The sequence below is a fragment of the Mustela nigripes genome, chromosome 13 (genome assembly GCF_022355385.1).
Source record: "Mustela nigripes isolate SB6536 chromosome 13, MUSNIG.SB6536, whole genome shotgun sequence".
Taxonomy (NCBI): domain Eukaryota; kingdom Metazoa; phylum Chordata; class Mammalia; order Carnivora; family Mustelidae; genus Mustela; species Mustela nigripes.
Genome location: NC_081569.1, coordinates 17,255,014 through 17,272,547, shown reverse-complemented (window position 1 = coordinate 17,272,547; position 17,534 = coordinate 17,255,014). Strand labels below are relative to the sequence as shown.

General features: G+C 39.0%; 1 protein-coding gene across 3 annotated transcripts in view; it reads right to left on the bottom strand.

The window, feature by feature from the left end:
- LRRC28 (leucine rich repeat containing 28) overlaps window positions 1–17,534 on the bottom strand; it is a 158,595-nt gene that overhangs the window by 24,985 nt on the left and 116,076 nt on the right. The gene's annotated exons all lie outside the window — the stretch shown is intronic.

Genomic DNA, 17,534 nt, shown 5'->3' with positions numbered 1-17,534 from the left:
AGGCTCTCTGCTCAGCAGGGAGCCTGCTTCCTCCTCTCTCTCTGCCTGCCTCTCTGCCTACTTGTGATCTCTGTCAAATAAATAAATAAAATCTTTAAAAAAAAATAGATAACTTTATTGGATTCTTCCATAAACTTGTGGGGAGAAGATTCACAGCAAAGCCCCAAACTAAGGGGTCCGACCCCATCCTACTATCAGTCTCAGACCTCTGGTGTGTCTGGAGAGATACACCGTGAGGTAATCTCTCTGCCCTTCACTAGAAATAGGCAATGAGGGAGAGGACACAGGCTTGAGCTGCAGAAGCCCATGGCTCGTTTGTGTGGCTTCATCTGCTCATTCCTTCCACCAGAAAATGTCTTCAGAGATCAGCTCTACACCAGCCAGTTAAAGACAAAGTAAAACAACAACAAAAATAAAACCAAATAAAAAAAAAAAAAAAAGACTCCTTCCCTTGAAAATGTAATAATTACAATGTAATTGTTCTAAGGTTGGGTCAGAGAAGAGACAGTGGCTGACCATCCCGGGGATTAGGGAAGGTTTTTACAGAGGAGACACTATCTGACTCAACTGACTTCCCTCAACCAATTTCTCCATCTGGCTCAAAAGAAAGAACCTCAGAAGGCTACTCTGGGATGCCCACCTGAGTCAAACCCACATCCAAAAGGGAACCACGATTTCAAATTCGAAAATTCTAGTACGGATCTGCCTTTTTCAACAGCATGACATAGTCTGCATCTGGTGCCTTTTGTCAACATCACATTTCTGGGAATCATCCGTGTTGCTGCACGCACTACAGTTTATTAATTTTCATCGCTGTGTAGTAACTGATAAACATCTGGACTGTTTCCAGGGTGGTGACATTATGAACATTTTTGTGTATATTATTGGATACCTATGAGCATACAATCCTGTTGGGCGCATATGTAAGATCAGAACTGTGCTTAGAGACAGATGATGAAAAGGTAAAATCTATAATAAAACAGAGCAAGAGGGGAGCGAGAGCTGTATTAATCTGAGTCGGTCTTCCTGAGGAGGTGACATCTGAGCTGAGACCCGAATGAAGGGAACAGCTCAATCAGGGAAGGGGAACTTCATTACGGGATGGCAGGCATTTTAAATTGAGGACAAGGAACTAAGAGCTCAGGGAGTCCAAAGCAGCTAGAGGTTGCAGGAGAGAAAGCCTCAGAGGAGAGAGATGCACAAGAGAACTCTGCAGATCTGCAGAGGGTCCCCCTTGAGGACTCAGATGAGTACTGATCAGCAGAGGCATGTGAGGAAACTGGCACTGGAGAAAGAACCAGCTGAAAAGATGAAAGAAAGGTTATCTTCTTCATGCAGAGTTGAATAGACTGCCTGCTCTTATCAGTCAGACTTGAACCTCACAGTTCATGATGCATTAGATAGAGAACATGGAAGGGTGTTATCTCAGTGGTCAGGAATAATTAGCACTGGATTGAAGACGATTCTATTCCCATTTAACAAATCCTAAAAGCCCTATCTGAAAAGATAAAACGGTTTCCAATGAACTTAATTGTGTTCCAGAACATACATCAAGAATAGCTGTATGAATGCAAAAAGATCCAGCACGCAACGTGGTAAAATTCACACTGTCCAGCATCAAGTAAAAAATTATCAGGCTTTCCAATAAGCAGGAAAACATGACCTGTAACGAGAAAAAATCATGCAAGTAAAATCAACCAAGAACTGAGAGATGTTAGAACTGGCAGTAAACGTCATTATAATAATAATAATTTTATAATTATTGCCTAGTACAAAGACATATGACACACAGAGCTGTCACCTAAAGCAATTGGAAATAAAAGAGCAAATTAAGACTTAATAGAAGAAAAGCAATAAAGAACACCAAGAAAATCAATGACCCTACTAGGTCTTTATCCAAAGGATACAAATATAGTGATTTGAAGGGGCACATGTACCCCAATATTTATAGCAGCAATGGTCATAATAGTCAGCATATGGAAAGAGCCCAGATGTCCAACAACAGAAGAATGGATAAAGAAGATGAGGTACATATACACAACGGAATACCACTTACCATCAGAAAGAATAAAATCTTACATTTGTAACAAGGTGGTTTGGAACCAGAGGGTATTATGCTAAGTGAAATAAGTTAGAGAAAGTCAAATACCACATAATTTTACTCATATGTGGAGTTTAAGAAACAAAACAGATAAACATAGGAAAAGGGAAGGAAAAATAAAATAAGATAAAAACAGAGAGGGAGGCAAACCATAAGAGACTCTTAACTATTGGAAACAAACTGAGGGTCGCTGGAGGGGGGAGGGGGGAGGGATGGGGTAACTGGGTGATGGGTATTAAGGAGGGCACTTGATATAAGAAGCACTGGATGTTTTATGCAACTGATGAATCACTAAATTCTACCCCTGAAACTAAGAATATAATATATGTTAACAAAATTGAATTTAAATAAGGAATTTTAAAAAATTAATGACATAGAAAAATAAATTAAAAGGTGGAACTTTGAAAGGATCAATAAAATTGATGAATTTCTAAACAGAATAATCAGAGAGAAGACACAAATGATCAATATCAGGAATGAGAATGGAGACATTGCCTGGTTTCTACAGATAATAAAAGGGCAATAAGCAATTTTATGCCAATATAAAGTCCTTGAAAGACAAAAATTACCAAAGCTCATTCAAGAAAGAGGTAAGATTAACAGCCCTATATTTATTAAAGAAGTTGAATGTGTAGTTAAAAGGCTGGAAAACTTCTCAACTGAATCTATGAAACTAGCATTCTCCTGATTAAAAAAAAAAAAAAAAAAAAAAAAAAACAGACAAAAACATTTTTAGGGGAAAAAAGCCTGAAAACCCCAGCATCACTCTTGAACACAGCTGGAAGAAATTCAAACAAGAGTTAAGCAAATTGAATTCAACAATGTATGACCAAATGAGGTTTATTTTACCAATTAAGACTGCATTAACATTAGAAAAATCCATGTAATTCACTATACTAAAATTTAAAAAAAGAAAAACCATATAATAATTTCAACAGATATAGAAAAGTTGTCTAACCAAATTCAACACCCATTCAAAAAAAAAAAAAAAACCTTAGCAAATTAGGAATAGAAGGGAAATTATTCATCTGATAAAAGCTATCTATGACAAAACAACAGTTAATATTATACTTGGTGAAAGACTGTTTTCCCAGCAAGTTCAGCATGATAAACATGTCTGCTCTCACTACTTCTATTTAACATTGTACAGATAGCCATTGTATAGCCAGGGTAATAAAGCATGAAAAATAAATAAAAGGCAAGCAGATTTGTAAGGAAGAAGTAAAACTGCCTTTATCCCCCAAAAGGCATTACTGTGTACCCAGAAAGTGCAATAGAATCTACAGAACAGAACAAAACAAAACAAAAACAAAAACAAAAAGCAAAACAAAACAAAACAAGAACAACAAAAAACTACTGGAATTATTAAGTGAGTTTAGCAAGTCTGGACCACACAAGGTAAATATACAAAATTATTTGTACTTCTATATGGTAGCCATACTTATTGGAAATTGAAAAAAAATTTAAACGACATATACAATAGCATGAGAAATATGAAATAATTAGAGATAAATCTGACAAAAGATGCCCAGGACCTGTTCAGTGAAAACTACAAAATATTGCTGAGAAATGAAGATATGTATTGTAATCAAGGATTGAAAGGCTCAAAACTGTTATTAATTCTCCTCAAATTCATCTATAGATTCAACACAATCAAAACCACAGCAGTTTAAAAATAATAAATTGAAACTCTGATTCTAAAATTTATGTGGAAATGCTGAATAATTGCATTCAATTATTTTTTAAAGTTAAAAAAAATTTGGAGGACTAACACTATCAAATTTTAAGATTTACAGTAAAACTATGGTCATCCAAACAATGTGGTATTGGTGTCAAAATGGACCAATAGATCAATGGAGCAAAGAGAGTTTCTGGAAATAGACCCACGCATTATAAGGACAACTAATTTTCAACGGGAATATAAAGGCAGTACAATGGAGAACGGATAGTATTTTTAATAGATGGAGCTGGAACAGTGGTATATTCATATGCAAAAAAAAAAAGAAAAAGAAAATGAATTTCAGCCATACCTGTACCATATACAAAGATTAACTCAAAATGAATCATAGGTCAAAATGGAAACCGAAACCTTAAAAATTCTAGAAGACAACCCACAAAAAAACCTTTGTGATTTGGGTTACACCAAAAGCAAACATCCATAAAGGCACAAATTGATAAACTGGGCTTTATCAAAATAAAAAATGTCTGCTCTTTAAAAGGCCCCATTAAGACAATGAAAAGACAAGCCATGGACTGGGAGAAAATATGTGCAAAGTATATAAGAGATAAGACTTGTATCCAGAATCTATAAAAAACTTTCAAAACTCTGTAAGAACAAAAATACTCAAGAAAAAAATGGGGGAAAGACTTACACAGACATTATGTCAAAGCAGTTATATGCAGTTAAATGCTCTACCACTGAGCTATACCCCCTCAAGCAGATATATGGACAGCAAATAAGACAAGCAAAGATGTGCATTCTTATTCACTAGAGAGATGCAACTTAAAAACATAATGAAATACTACTGCAGAACAATCAGAATGGATAAAATTTAAGACTGACTATTCCCAAAGTGGCAAAAATAGGGAAGAAGTGAAAATCTCTTATATTGAGTTGGGAATGTAAAATGGTAGTTATTTTTGAAAATCTGCAGTTCCTTCAAAAATTAAGGATATCTAGGGGTGCCTGGGTGGCTCAGTGGGTTAAGCCTCTGTCTTCGGCTCAGGTCATGATCTCAGGGTCCTGGGATAGGGCTCTCTGCTTAGCAGGGAGCCTGCTTCCTCCTCTCTCTCTGCCTGCCTCTCTGCCTACTTGTGATCTCTGTCAAATAAATAAATAAAATCTTCAAAAAAAAATTAAGGATATTTATGATCCAGACTCTCTACTCCTAGACATTTATCCAAGTAAATTTAAGACTAGGGCCATTAAAGGACAGTCTACATATGTCCATAGCAGCTTTACTTGTAATAAAGTAAAAAACTAGAACCAAAACAAATGACCATAAGAACTGAATGGAAGTAATCTGTGGTATATCTGTAGAATGGTACTCTACATGGTGATTAAAAAGGAATGAACTACTGATACACACTACATGATCAATAAATCTCCAAATCTTTAGGCTGAGTGAAAGAAGCCAGACAAAAACAGAGAATACATTGTTTGACTGCATTCATATAAAACTCTAGAAAATACAAATTAATGTACGTAGTTCAGTGGTTGTCTGGAGACAGGATGGGGATAGAAGTAACAATTAGCAAGGGGCATGAAAAAACTTTGTGAGTGATGAATATATTTATTTTCTTAATTATACTGATGGTTTCAGAGGGGTGTGTGTGTGTGTTTGCGTGGTATATATAAATATATATATACATATATATATAAATATAGGATGCATGCATGCGCACACACACACAAGCAAAGCAAAATAAATACAAAGTATGAATAGGATATTGAAAAACCTAAGAGCTGAAACTGATGAAAAGGAAACAGAGAATAGAAAGTAAAAATAAACCCCAAATCTGGTTCTTCCAAATAAATGTGCCTGGCATGTAGTGATTAAAGGAATAAGAGAGAAATTAAAATACACAATATTAGAATAAAAGAGAAGCTGGGGCAACTGTGTCGGTTAAATGCCCAACTCTTGGTTGCAGCTCAGGTTATGATCTCAGGGTCATGAGATAGAGCCCCGCATTGGGCTTAATCTACTTGAGATTCTCTCCCCCCTCTGTCCATTCTCCCCTCTCTCTCTCTCAAATAAATAATCTTAAAAAAAAAAAAAAAGAATAAAAAGAAACTAGTAAGAGATGAAAGAGATGAACAGATTTATAAAGAAGTTTCACTTCTTGTGATGGCAAGCCAGGTAACAGTAACCAACAGAAGACATTATCAAAAGCTGGATCAAATATCTGCTTTATTGCCTCAGAAAGCATTCAGGAAAAATTATAGAGAGCCAAGATCAAGACAAGACAGAACCTGAGGAACAAGCCGGCATTTGGGGCTACTTCTTTCCTAAGGGTGTTTGTCAATTACTGAAAAGACTGCTTGGAAGCAGAGCAGCATTTAACAGTCTAAAGGGAGCTACAGGGACAAAAATCGATGTCCAGAGCCCATTAAGGCAGATGCAGGTCTGATAAATCATCCACACAAAGGGCTCCTGGAGTAAGCAGGAACTGAAGGTCAAGGGCATCTCAAGGACTGAAGCCTAACTTCAAATCATCTCAATTTCTGAAATGGATTTGAAACTGTCAGCAACTGAAAAGAGCCTGTGAACGGACAGAAGGTCATTGCATCCATCAGGAAGAGGGAAAATTTTAAGAATTGTTAAGGGGAAGGAAGCCTCTAGAATATAGGGTGCAGGAGTAAGAAAGTTATTTGGAAAGTGTCCCCTACCCAATAGTCCCCTAACTATTTGGGGGCATGGGATGGCCGCCATGGGAATGCACAGTGCCATGGGGAAGGAACATGCTGCCAGGAGGAAGGCTGCGGCCGGTCCACAGAAGCAGCCCATCAGGTAGCAGAGAAACTTGATGGAGAGGTTGGCTTGCTGCTGGGGGTTGGAAAACATGCTGGAGGCTAGAGCTGGTTCACAGAATCAGCTCCCTGGGTGACAGATCACCAGGTGGTCGGCAAAAGTGGTCTGCCAAGGAACAGAGAAATTTGCTGGAGAGTGTGGGTTTCAGCTGCACTGCTACCGGGTCTTCCTTTGCTAGCCGCTGCACAGAAAACAGCAGCCTGGAAGCAGGAAGAGAAATCCCTTCCTCCTGTTCTGACCCTGAAGTGTCCCTCCTTGGCCCTCTATTGAAAAACTTTGTATTAATCCAGATGATGAAGGAAAAAGTTCTACAGGAGTCAGTTTCAGGGAAAAAGGTAAATTCGGAGTTGAGAAGCAATAGATTATATAGCAATAAGAAGACACACATACTTGGGTCCTCTCGGGGGGCAGAGAGGGAGATAATATAATTTGGGGTCTAAGATAATATGACAGTTCTTTATATACCACATCTGGCAGGCAATCAAAACTAACCACGTACAAGGGTAGAGAGATAAAACAGCCTAAAAGAAAATCGAGAGAAACAACAGGTATTAAAAGAGTTTTTAAAAAGATGCAAACTTTACATTCTTAATATGTGTAATAAGCTCTAAGACTGAGAATTTTGATGGAAGCTATAACACATGTGGTGTTAAGACTACGAAGAAATCCGAGAGAATAGTATTCCAGATGGAGGAGAAACAGGTGCAAAGACAGGAATCTGGTGAGCTCAAGAAGGGAGGAGGTAAATATGGCCGAAGCAGAGGCAGGGAGGTAGAGAGTGGTAGGAGAAGAAATTCAAAGGTCTGACCTAGAAGACAAGTCATGTACAGGCTCACAGGTCACAAGCGTGATGGCCGAGTAGTGATAACTGCATCAGGGTTATGACCTGGCTCGGACTGTCAGACACTTTGTAGAGAACAGACTCAAGGTGGTTAAGACAGAAGACTACTACTGTTAGAATCCAGGTGAGAGATGAAATGGCAATTTAGGTCAAGGAGACAGTATATAGAAATGGTGAGAAGTGGCAAGAGCCCGGGTCTATTTCTGAATGTACAGCTAACAGGCTCCATGATGAGTTGGCTGTGGGACGCAAGAGGAAGGAAAATCAAAGAAGACCCCCAAGCTTTTGGGCAGAGTAACTGGAAGAATGGCACTTCCATCAACTGACATGTGGCAGATTGTAGAAGCCTGAGTTGGGGGTAAGGGAATTAGGAGTTTGACTGTGGGTATGTTAGCACTTAACTGTACTCATCCACGCAGCACTGCCAATTGGATGCTCTTGGATGTAGGAGTCTGGAGGTCAGGCAAGCGGTCCAGGCTGAAACTGCTTTTGAGAGTCAAGCATGTGTAATATTTAAAGTATAATTGTGATTGCACGAAATAACCAACCCGATAAGAAATGTTTCTTATCGGGGATGCTTTAAGCATTTCAGGGGCACACATATTCATAATTGTTTAGAACTTCTGTGCGCACTGTAAGATATTAAGCATCCCACCAAACATCAGTAGAGACCCAGTCTTAGAGCCATCCCCCTCCCCAACTTAAACACATTTCTAAGTACCATGAAGTGGAGAATTGCTATTTTTGGTTACAGATGGAGAAGAGTTTTGAGTCCTGAGCCCAGTATGTCATGAACAGGGGAATGAGGATAAGCCCGTAGAGAAGGTTGAGAAGGCATGGATAGTGGCAGAGGAGGGGGACCAGAGAGATGGTGTTCTGAGAGCCAGGTGAAGCAGGTGTTTCAAGAAGGAGAAACTGATCAAGTGTTGGGCAGGTCAAGAAAGATGAGAACTAAGAAGTGAATTTGGCAACGTGAAAGTGACTAGAGACAATGAAAATGCTGGCTTTGGTGTAGAATTGGGTTATCCTAGTTTAACTGGTGTGGGTGGATGGGAGCATGGAAGGAAGTGGTCATAGTAAGTACAGACATCTCTTTCAGTTTTCTAAAGAGGAGCAGAAAATGGGGAAGATGCTGAAGATTAAGAACAAAATGTTACATGCAACAAAGCAAGTCACAGGGGCGTGTGCACAGCATGACCCATTTATAAAAAGACTATATATATATATGTATATATATATATATATGGAGGTACTTACATATATTGAAATCAAAACTAAGTATAAGTGAATCATAAATGTAAAATTCAGAATAGTGGCTAACCTTGGGGGAAGAGTGTACACTTGGAGAGGGGCATACAGAAGCTGCATAATTATTGGCAAACTAATGAAATTTACACTGACGTGCAGGGTCAAAATATGGGAGCCTTCTAACCTTCTAATTTTAAGAAATGACCCTCTTCCCTTAGTCGATTCAAAAGGAGGAGAGCGTAAGCAGGGAGGTGCCTATGGATGCATGTGGCCTTATGTTTCCTTGTGGATCTGAATCACACGCCTTACTCTAGGCAATGGTGTCTTTATTAAAAGGCACCATGGCCACTTCTACCTACAGGCAAATTGGGCCTGAAAATTTCTATATCAGGGCATTCCAAGTACAAATATTACTCATCCCCAAATCTAATTCTTTTATAAAGTCTTTCCTGATATCCTCTCTTACCAATGATCTACCACAACGTTTGAAGTTTCTATCACACATTTTCTAACTATATTATACGTGTTCTTCTGCTGTGAATTCATCTAACGTGTTCAATTTTCTCCTCTATCTAGCAGTTTCCGTATTGATAGCTAAGCAGTTCCAAACACAGATTGGTTGTTTTGAGTCATCACAAATAGATAAAGAAGTCTGAAAGAGAAAAGATAAAAAGGAAATGGGTAAAAGAATACTGAGTCACCCACACGGTGTCAAAAAGGAAATAATTTGGGGTTCTCACAGGGGTCCATGAGAAGTCTCAGGACGAGGAGATGTGCTAGTGACCTCCTAAGCATTACAAATATCTATATTTGGTTGATCGCTACATTCCAGAAAATGATTATATATGAAAAATGGCAGTAATCCATCAAACAGGATTTTGGAAAATGTCTTACTTACAGATTAAATTAAATGTATCTTGAGTCATGTGTGTGTTGGATGGGTACCATGAAGTATCACAATAGATACCAGTTAAGTGTGTTAAAATGACAGACAAGCCACAGACCAGGAGAAATTATGTGCAAATCCACGTATCTGATGAAACACATATTCAGAATATATAAAGAGGGGCGCCTGGGTGGCTCAGTGGGTTAAGCCTCTGCCTTAGGCTCAGGTCATGGTCTCAGAGTCCTGGGGTCAAGCCCTGCATCAGGCTTTCTGCTCAGCAGGGAGCCTGCTTCCTCCTCTCTCTGTCTGCCTCTTTGCCTCCTTGTGACCTCTCTGTATCAAATAAATAAATAAAATCTTTAAAAAAAAAGAATATATAAAGAACTCTCAAAAGTCAATAATTTAAAACAATCCAATCCGTAAAAAAGGAGTAAAAGACTGGAACACACTTTTCCAAAGATAGATAGATAGCAAATCAGCACATGAAAAGATGTTCAACATCAGCAGTCATTAGAGAAATGCACATTAAAAGCATGAGATACCATTACTCACTTATTGGGATGTCGGAAAAATTAAAACAAAAACAAAAACAAACCAAACTGACAAGAACTTTCTTAAGCTGCTGATGGAAATGCAAAGTAGCCCAGCCATGTCAGAAAGCAGTCCAGCAGTCTTTTACAAAGCTAAAATACACTTACCCTATGACCCCCAGCACATGCATTCTTAGGAATTCCATCCAAGTGAAATGAAAATTTATGTTCACACAAAACAGACCACTGTTTCCACTGGATTGGAAGGGGAGAGGTTCATTTCAAAGGGACATGGAGGACATTTTTGAGGTGAATGAAAGGTCCTGTATCTTGATTATAGTTGTGGCTTTATGACTGTGTACATTTGCCAAAATTCACAGAAATGTTCACTAAAAAGTGTGAATGTTACTGTAAATTATACCTTTTTAAAACAAACAAAACCCAACAGTAGCGTGCTGCAGGGGCCTGGTCCTGGAGCCCTCTGCTCTGTTAGTCATTAGCCTTTTGTTGTGGATTATGAGATCTTAGGCAGAAGGCAGACTTGGAAGTTGGGGAACTCGGGGGACTTCACCCAACAGTTCTTCACCAATGTGGGCAGAAATATTTCAGTACTGTCAATAATTCAACAGCCGACATGGGTGCACTAGTGCAAACCAGCTACACACTGGTCTGTCAAATAATATCAAAGTTTACATAAAAATTTTTGCCTTTGGGGCGCCTGGGTGGCTCAGTGGGTTAAAGCCTCTGCCTTCGGCTCAGGTCATGATCCCAGGGTCCTGGGATCGAGCCCCGCATCAGGCTCTCTGCTCAGCGGGAAGCCTGCTTCCTCCTCTCTCGGCCTACTTGTGATCTGTGTCTGTCAAATAAATAAATAAAATCTTAAAAAAAAATTTTTTTTTTTTTGCCTTTGATCTTTACTTTGCCTTTATCACTCTTCCTTTCAAAACCTCTGTTCAGCCCATGTGATCACATAACCACGAGAGTCTGTAGCAGCACGCCCGTGGCTTGGTATGACTATTTCCATGGGTGGGAAGGATATTACCCTTATGAACCACTCTGTGAAGATGAGGAAATGAATCTCAAGTTTACTTTATAATGATTGTTTCTTTCCTAATACAAAGAAAATTAAGAAGAGGGAATCATAAACGAAATGCTACTTACTATGCAGTGTGGTTGCGAAGTCTGGAAATGCAGGCAAACACACAATAAATGATTCTTCTGATGATCTACCACAACACATGGGGTGATGATTAAATTTTTGCATTGAGATGGCTAGGCCATGGTAGCCAGATATTTGGTCCAACACCCAGACTAGATGGTTTTGTGGAGGTACTTTTTGGAAAAGATGAACACTGAAATTGGTAGACTGTAAATAAAGCTGATCACTCTCTATAATGTGGTGGGCCTCAACTAATCAGCTGAAGGCCTCGAGAGAAACAGACTGAGTGAGGTCCCCTTCCAAACTGCCTTCAGACTCAAGCTGTCACATCAGCTCTCCTCTGGGTCTCCAGCCAGCCCCGCAGGTTTGAGACTTGTCAGCCCCCACAATCCTATGAGCCAATTCTTCAAAATAGATCAACCTCCCATCCCTGCACACATCCAACTGGTTCCATTGTTGTGGAGAACCCTGACTAGTGTACATGGTAGAATAATATTATTTGTTTTCAAATTTTATAGCCACACTGTAGTATGAGAGCCCCGAGCAAAACCATAAAACACTGAAAATGCAGAATAAAACCCAGGCAAGTCATTTGTGAATATTTACTTCATACTGTTATCGCCTTAACAGCTGCTGCTGCCTAATACAATTGTGTATGAACTGTACATGGACACTGCCCAGGGAATTTAACAATATAGAGTAACAAATAAAGGTTGAGGGAGCTGAAAGCCAGGTTTTCCCTAATGCTTTCCTCATCTCCCATCATTAAAAAGACAGGTGTCTGGCTGAAACCACTGAAAAGGCTCATGTTAAACAAGTAAGTGGGTTCTCTTTTTACATACGGTCTAATTTCCCTTTGACAATTCCTTTAACAGAAGTTCCTACTCTTCACCACTGGATATAAAGGGCTAATTAAATTCATTTTAGGATATGTCTATTAAATGCCTTCTCTGCTTCACAGTGGAGAAGAGCCACAGCCATGAGGAATGCTGGCTGGGAGGGAGGAATTCACACGAGTAGGGGACCTTTCTGCTGGGCATGGCCAACCTCCCTCGACCTCATCAGACATGAAATATCCACCCCGTTATGTGAAATGAGGCAGGAGTGAGAAAGGTATTTTCTGCCTCTGCTCTCAGGGAGCTAGCAGAAGGGCTCAAACATACAGACGTGATTCTAGACCAAAGAGGGGAGATGCAGTGTGCATAGCACAGAGGTTCAGAGCATGGACAATGAAGCAGATGATGACTCCACCATAGCCCAGCTTGGTGAGCTGGGAGAGTTTACTTATTGTCTCCGAGCTTGTTTCATTTCTGAAAAGGAGATAACATCACAAGGGTTGCTGGGAAGATGATCCCTCAACACATTGCCTGGCACACAGTAATGGTTAAGTCAGGTTTATGCTGTTGTTTTCTACTGTTACAGTAAATGATTCTTCTGCTAATCTGCTACAATACAGTGTATGGTGGTTAAACTGTTGTATCGTCTTGCCTCGATCACAGTACCCAGGCATCTGTTCAAACACCAGCCTAGATGTTGCCACGAAGGGATCTATTGTTACGAATTAACATTAGCATGATGATACTCCAGGGAAACAGAATAGGGATTCGGCTCTGTGAATGCCCAGGGCACAGAGGGTTAAACAGTTCCCACTGGTCAGAGTGCGGAACTGACTCTGGAACTGACATGGAAGAGAATGACAAGTGGCGGAACAGGTGGGACAGGTGTCTGCCTTGGAAGCGAGGGTCACTCATCTCCGGAAGAAGTAGTTACGAAATGGATTGCTAGCAAGGAGGGATAGGAGCCCCATATATTCCCCTGTTCACAGTGAAATGAAAACCATAATTAGCTGGCAATTATTAAGCCTTGCTATCTTTGACTTCCAACACGGTAGTTTTTATGACTTTAGATTAAATGCTGGGGCGGTTCCCAAAAAAACTACAGCTGAACCCTTAAGTGAGTTAGGAAAATGAGTTGAAATCTGTTACAAATGTTAGTACTTTGGGCTTAGTTATGCAGAATAATTTATAGCAATTATCACACAATTCTCTTTCAGCTCACTGTTTGCAGAGCTGCCATTCAACATTGAACCCTAAAAGCAAAGTGAACAGTGACATCATTTGCCACTAAGACTGTGCTCCAGAACATGTGTGTGATTTAGCACACATGTGCATTAACTCATGTGCATTTTCACACTTCCCATTTTACCTAACAGCATGGAAAAAGAATTAAGTTCTCTTACTGAAAACACCCAAATAACTATCTTTCAATTCTTCAGAAAGCACACGAAGTCATCTGTACAAAGTTTATTACTGCGGAAACTGCCACTAGACCTCACCCTCCCTTTGAACAAAAAAAGTTTGATTTTTTTGTTTGTTTTCTTTTTTTTTTTTCCCAGCTTAAATTACAGGAAAAGAAATGGGAGAAGTGGACAAGAAGAAGGGAAGACACTATGCCACCCAGAGAGGATGGCCTTGGTCTGGGTGAAGAGTCTGCCACCTGGGCAGGGCCTCATTTAAGGCTTACTTCTGTTCTGGCTGAGAATGCAATTATTGTGCTTTCGTTCTTAAAATGTATTTTTGCTGGCTGCTAGGATGACTGTTTTTTGTTTGTTTGTTTGTTTGTTTAGCATGTTAAAAATGTTGTTCCACTGTTTTCTGGCCTTCATAGTCTCTGATGAGAAGGTAAAAGTCTTTTGTACATAATTTGTCATTTTTCTCTGGTTGCTTTCTCTGGTTTCTTTTTATCTTTGGTTTTCAGCAGCTTTGCCTAGGCATCATTTTCTTTTTAATTTATACTGCTTAGGGTTTGCTGAGCTCCTTGAAAATGTAAAAAGTCTTTCATCATGTTTGAGAAATTTTCAGACATTTCTTCAAACATTTTTGCTGCATTTCTCTTAGGAAAGAGAAAAATTAGGTAAAGTCTGTTCCTTCTGGGATACCAATTATACCGCTATCAGGGTTTTTTCTATTGTCTGGCAGATCCCTATTGCTGGGTTTATGTTTTTTTTTTCCCCAATCTTTTTTTCTCTGTGTTCTTTACACTGAATCATTTCTATTGATCTAAGCTCACTGACTTTCCCTCTGTTATACACATTCGGCTGTTAAACTCATCAAGAAAAGTTTTTATTTCAGATACTGTATTTCAACTCTAGGATTCACATTTGTTTCTTTCCTATACTTTCTTTTTTTAAATTTCCTGGCCTTTTCATTCACTGCAAACGAATTTTTCTTTACTTCATTGCAAATAGTTGTTTTAAAATCCTCATCTGTCATTACCAAGAGTTTGGGTCCTCAGGTTGGTTCTCTGCTGATTGTCTTTTTCCTTGAGAATGGGTCACATTTTTTTTTTTTTATTATTCCTGTGTCATGTAATTTTGGGATGTATCCTGGACACTGTGAAAGTTATGTTGTAAAGATGTTGGATTCTGTTACATTCCTCTAAAACTTAAAAGGAGTGTTAATATTTTTGTTTTCATAAACAATTACTTTGTTGGAATCAAACTGCACACTCTATCTCTTGTATTTTCATACCTTGTATTTTCATCTGTAACCACACTGCCCCACAGGTACGGTTCAGGTTCAGGTATCTAATATTGCTTGTTATCAGATGGGGGGCAGCCCCCACATAAAGATAGACTGTGAATTATAGGCTGTTTATTTATTTTATTTTTAAAATTTTATTTACTTATTTGGCGGGGAGGAGAGCAGAGGGAGGAGAGAATCTTGAACAGATTCTGTGCTGAGTGCTGAGCCCAAGATCATGACCTCAGCCAAGCCAAGAGTCTAATGTTCAACCAACTGAGTTGCCCAGGTGCCCCAAGGCTATTTTCTCAGAGTGCTGGTTTAACTCAGAACTCAGAATACATTTCTCATATAAACAACTCTGTTACCTTAAGTGGTTATATTAACAAACCATTTAATCAGTCATTTAACCAACTTGTACCAAATCCAGCTATAATTGCTTATTTACATAAGAAAAAGCAAAGCAATGGTTCTGTTTTCTTTTCTGCATGTAATCTGAAAACTGAAAAAACAACTGGCATAGGGTCACTTTTAGCATCAAGTTCTCCTAGGTAAGTAAATGTGCCCATTACCATTTTCTAAAACTCTAACAGGAAGGACTTCTCTTTCTGGGTAAAATACAGAAAAACTAAAGACCTTTACTCCTATAGTAACAGTAAAAAAGACCCAGACAAATAAAAATCATGCTTTTCCATGAAGCTGGCAAAGAGCTTTGGATGCAAGGAAGCTGGCATAGCCTGTCTCCAAGTGGTGCCCATGATCCTCCCCTCCTAGTAGCCCCTTTCTTAAGTGGCCTCCCCCTGCAATGGACAGGGCTGTCCTGTGTAATCGACAGGGTGTAACAGGAATGACAGTGTGTAACTTCAAGGCTAGGTCATAAAAGATAGTCCCATGCTCTAAATTTCTATCATTCTACCTCTCTTAGGCTATTTATTTTTTGTATTAACAGTTACTTCTACATATTAGGATAAACATCTACATTATCTTTGTCTTCTCCACAACTCTTAGCACAGTGCTGACTTGCTACTTAATGCTCAATAATTATATGACAAATAAGTGAATATATAATAAGGAGAGGCTAACTTTACTTCCTTGAATATCCAAGATAAGTGTGTGAGACTTCTAAGGTTTCTTGAAACTGTACAACATTTATTATTTGCTATATTTACAGTTCTATATCCGATTCTACATTTTCCTTCCAAGATGCAAATTATACGTATAGCAGACGTTTCATATTGTGCCACAGCCTCTAAAGCTCTGTTTACTTTGTTCTGTTGTTCTAATTCTCTTTGACTCCCCATCAGAAGATGTAGTTGTTTCAGAGATGGTACAAGACAGCAGAAGCTAGTATGTTCTCATATTCCAGGCCTACATCTAAGAAGGAAGTTGTGAGAGCCGTGGAGAAGCAAGTACATTGATCCTTAGGGTCTCAGTTTAAATTTCATCTCCTTAAAGAGAATTAGCACCAAGTTTGATCAATGACTTATTGTTTATTTGGAGTCCTGTCTAGATTACATGGTCCACAAGGCCAGGTACTTAGACTTACTCATCACCATATGGCCCATTATCTAACATAGTGACCAGAGTAGTTGCTCAATAAACATTCACTGAATGAACTCAGTGAACAAAGATCCTTGCTCAGAATAGAGAAGCGCGCTTTCTAGGCCTCATGTACCTTTTGCTCTTTATATTAGGTTTATCTCAGAATCTTGTACTACCCCTGGCCCTTCCTTCTCCCAAGGCAGCTCCACTTTGAGTTGGAATAGGGAAGTCCCTCTGCATATATTCAATGAGAGAGATAAAGGAGATCAAAGGAGGAGGACCCTTAATTATGTTGGCAGGCTTTGGTAGCCACCATCTGCTAGAATTCAGAGTATGGGGTGCCTGGGTGGCTCAGTGGGTTAAGCCTCTGCCTTTGGCTCAGGTCATGATCTCAGGGTCCTGGGATCGAGTCCCACATTAGGCTCTCTGCTTGGCAGGGAGCCTGATTCCTCCATTCTCTCTCTCTTGAATACTTATGATCGCTGCCTACTTATGATCTCTCTCTGTTGAATAAATAAATAAAATCTTAAAAAAAAAAAGAATTCAGAGGACGTTTTCTCATATAATATCATATAATTTCAGGGGTGCAAAATGGATTAAATGACCTTTTAATGTACTGGCCAGGAATATAACCACCAAAATTACTTCTAGAGAGAAGTACATCCTGACTTAAATCAACAGACTAAAAATGCCTTTTGGATCACAGTTTATTTGGAAGTGGGGCTGCCTCTATTCCCAAAACTACTAATATCACAAAACCAATTATTTGATACTATCCTTTGAATAATTATTTTTCTTATTACTACTTCCAAAGGAAGAAGCTATAATAAATTATAACAGTAAATGCAGATTACTAGCTAATAATTTTCATGTTTCATCCTACTTATTTTCTCAAAGAAAATTAATTATAAAATTCACTACTTCTGCTACCAGATACCAATCCAAGGATGAAAAAATGTCTCTCAGCATGTATAGAACTTTCTGGCAGTCAATCACATCCAAATCTATATGACAAAGTAGAACGCTCTTTATCGTAAGTAAAAGCTATTCCTTAATTGTGCTGGAGACTCGAGTGCAGTCTCTGAAGGCTTAGATGTGGGAAGAACTGCCTTCAGCCTTGGAGCTCGCTTGCATCATTCCGTATATCTTGGTGATGGAGGGTATTTTATTTTCC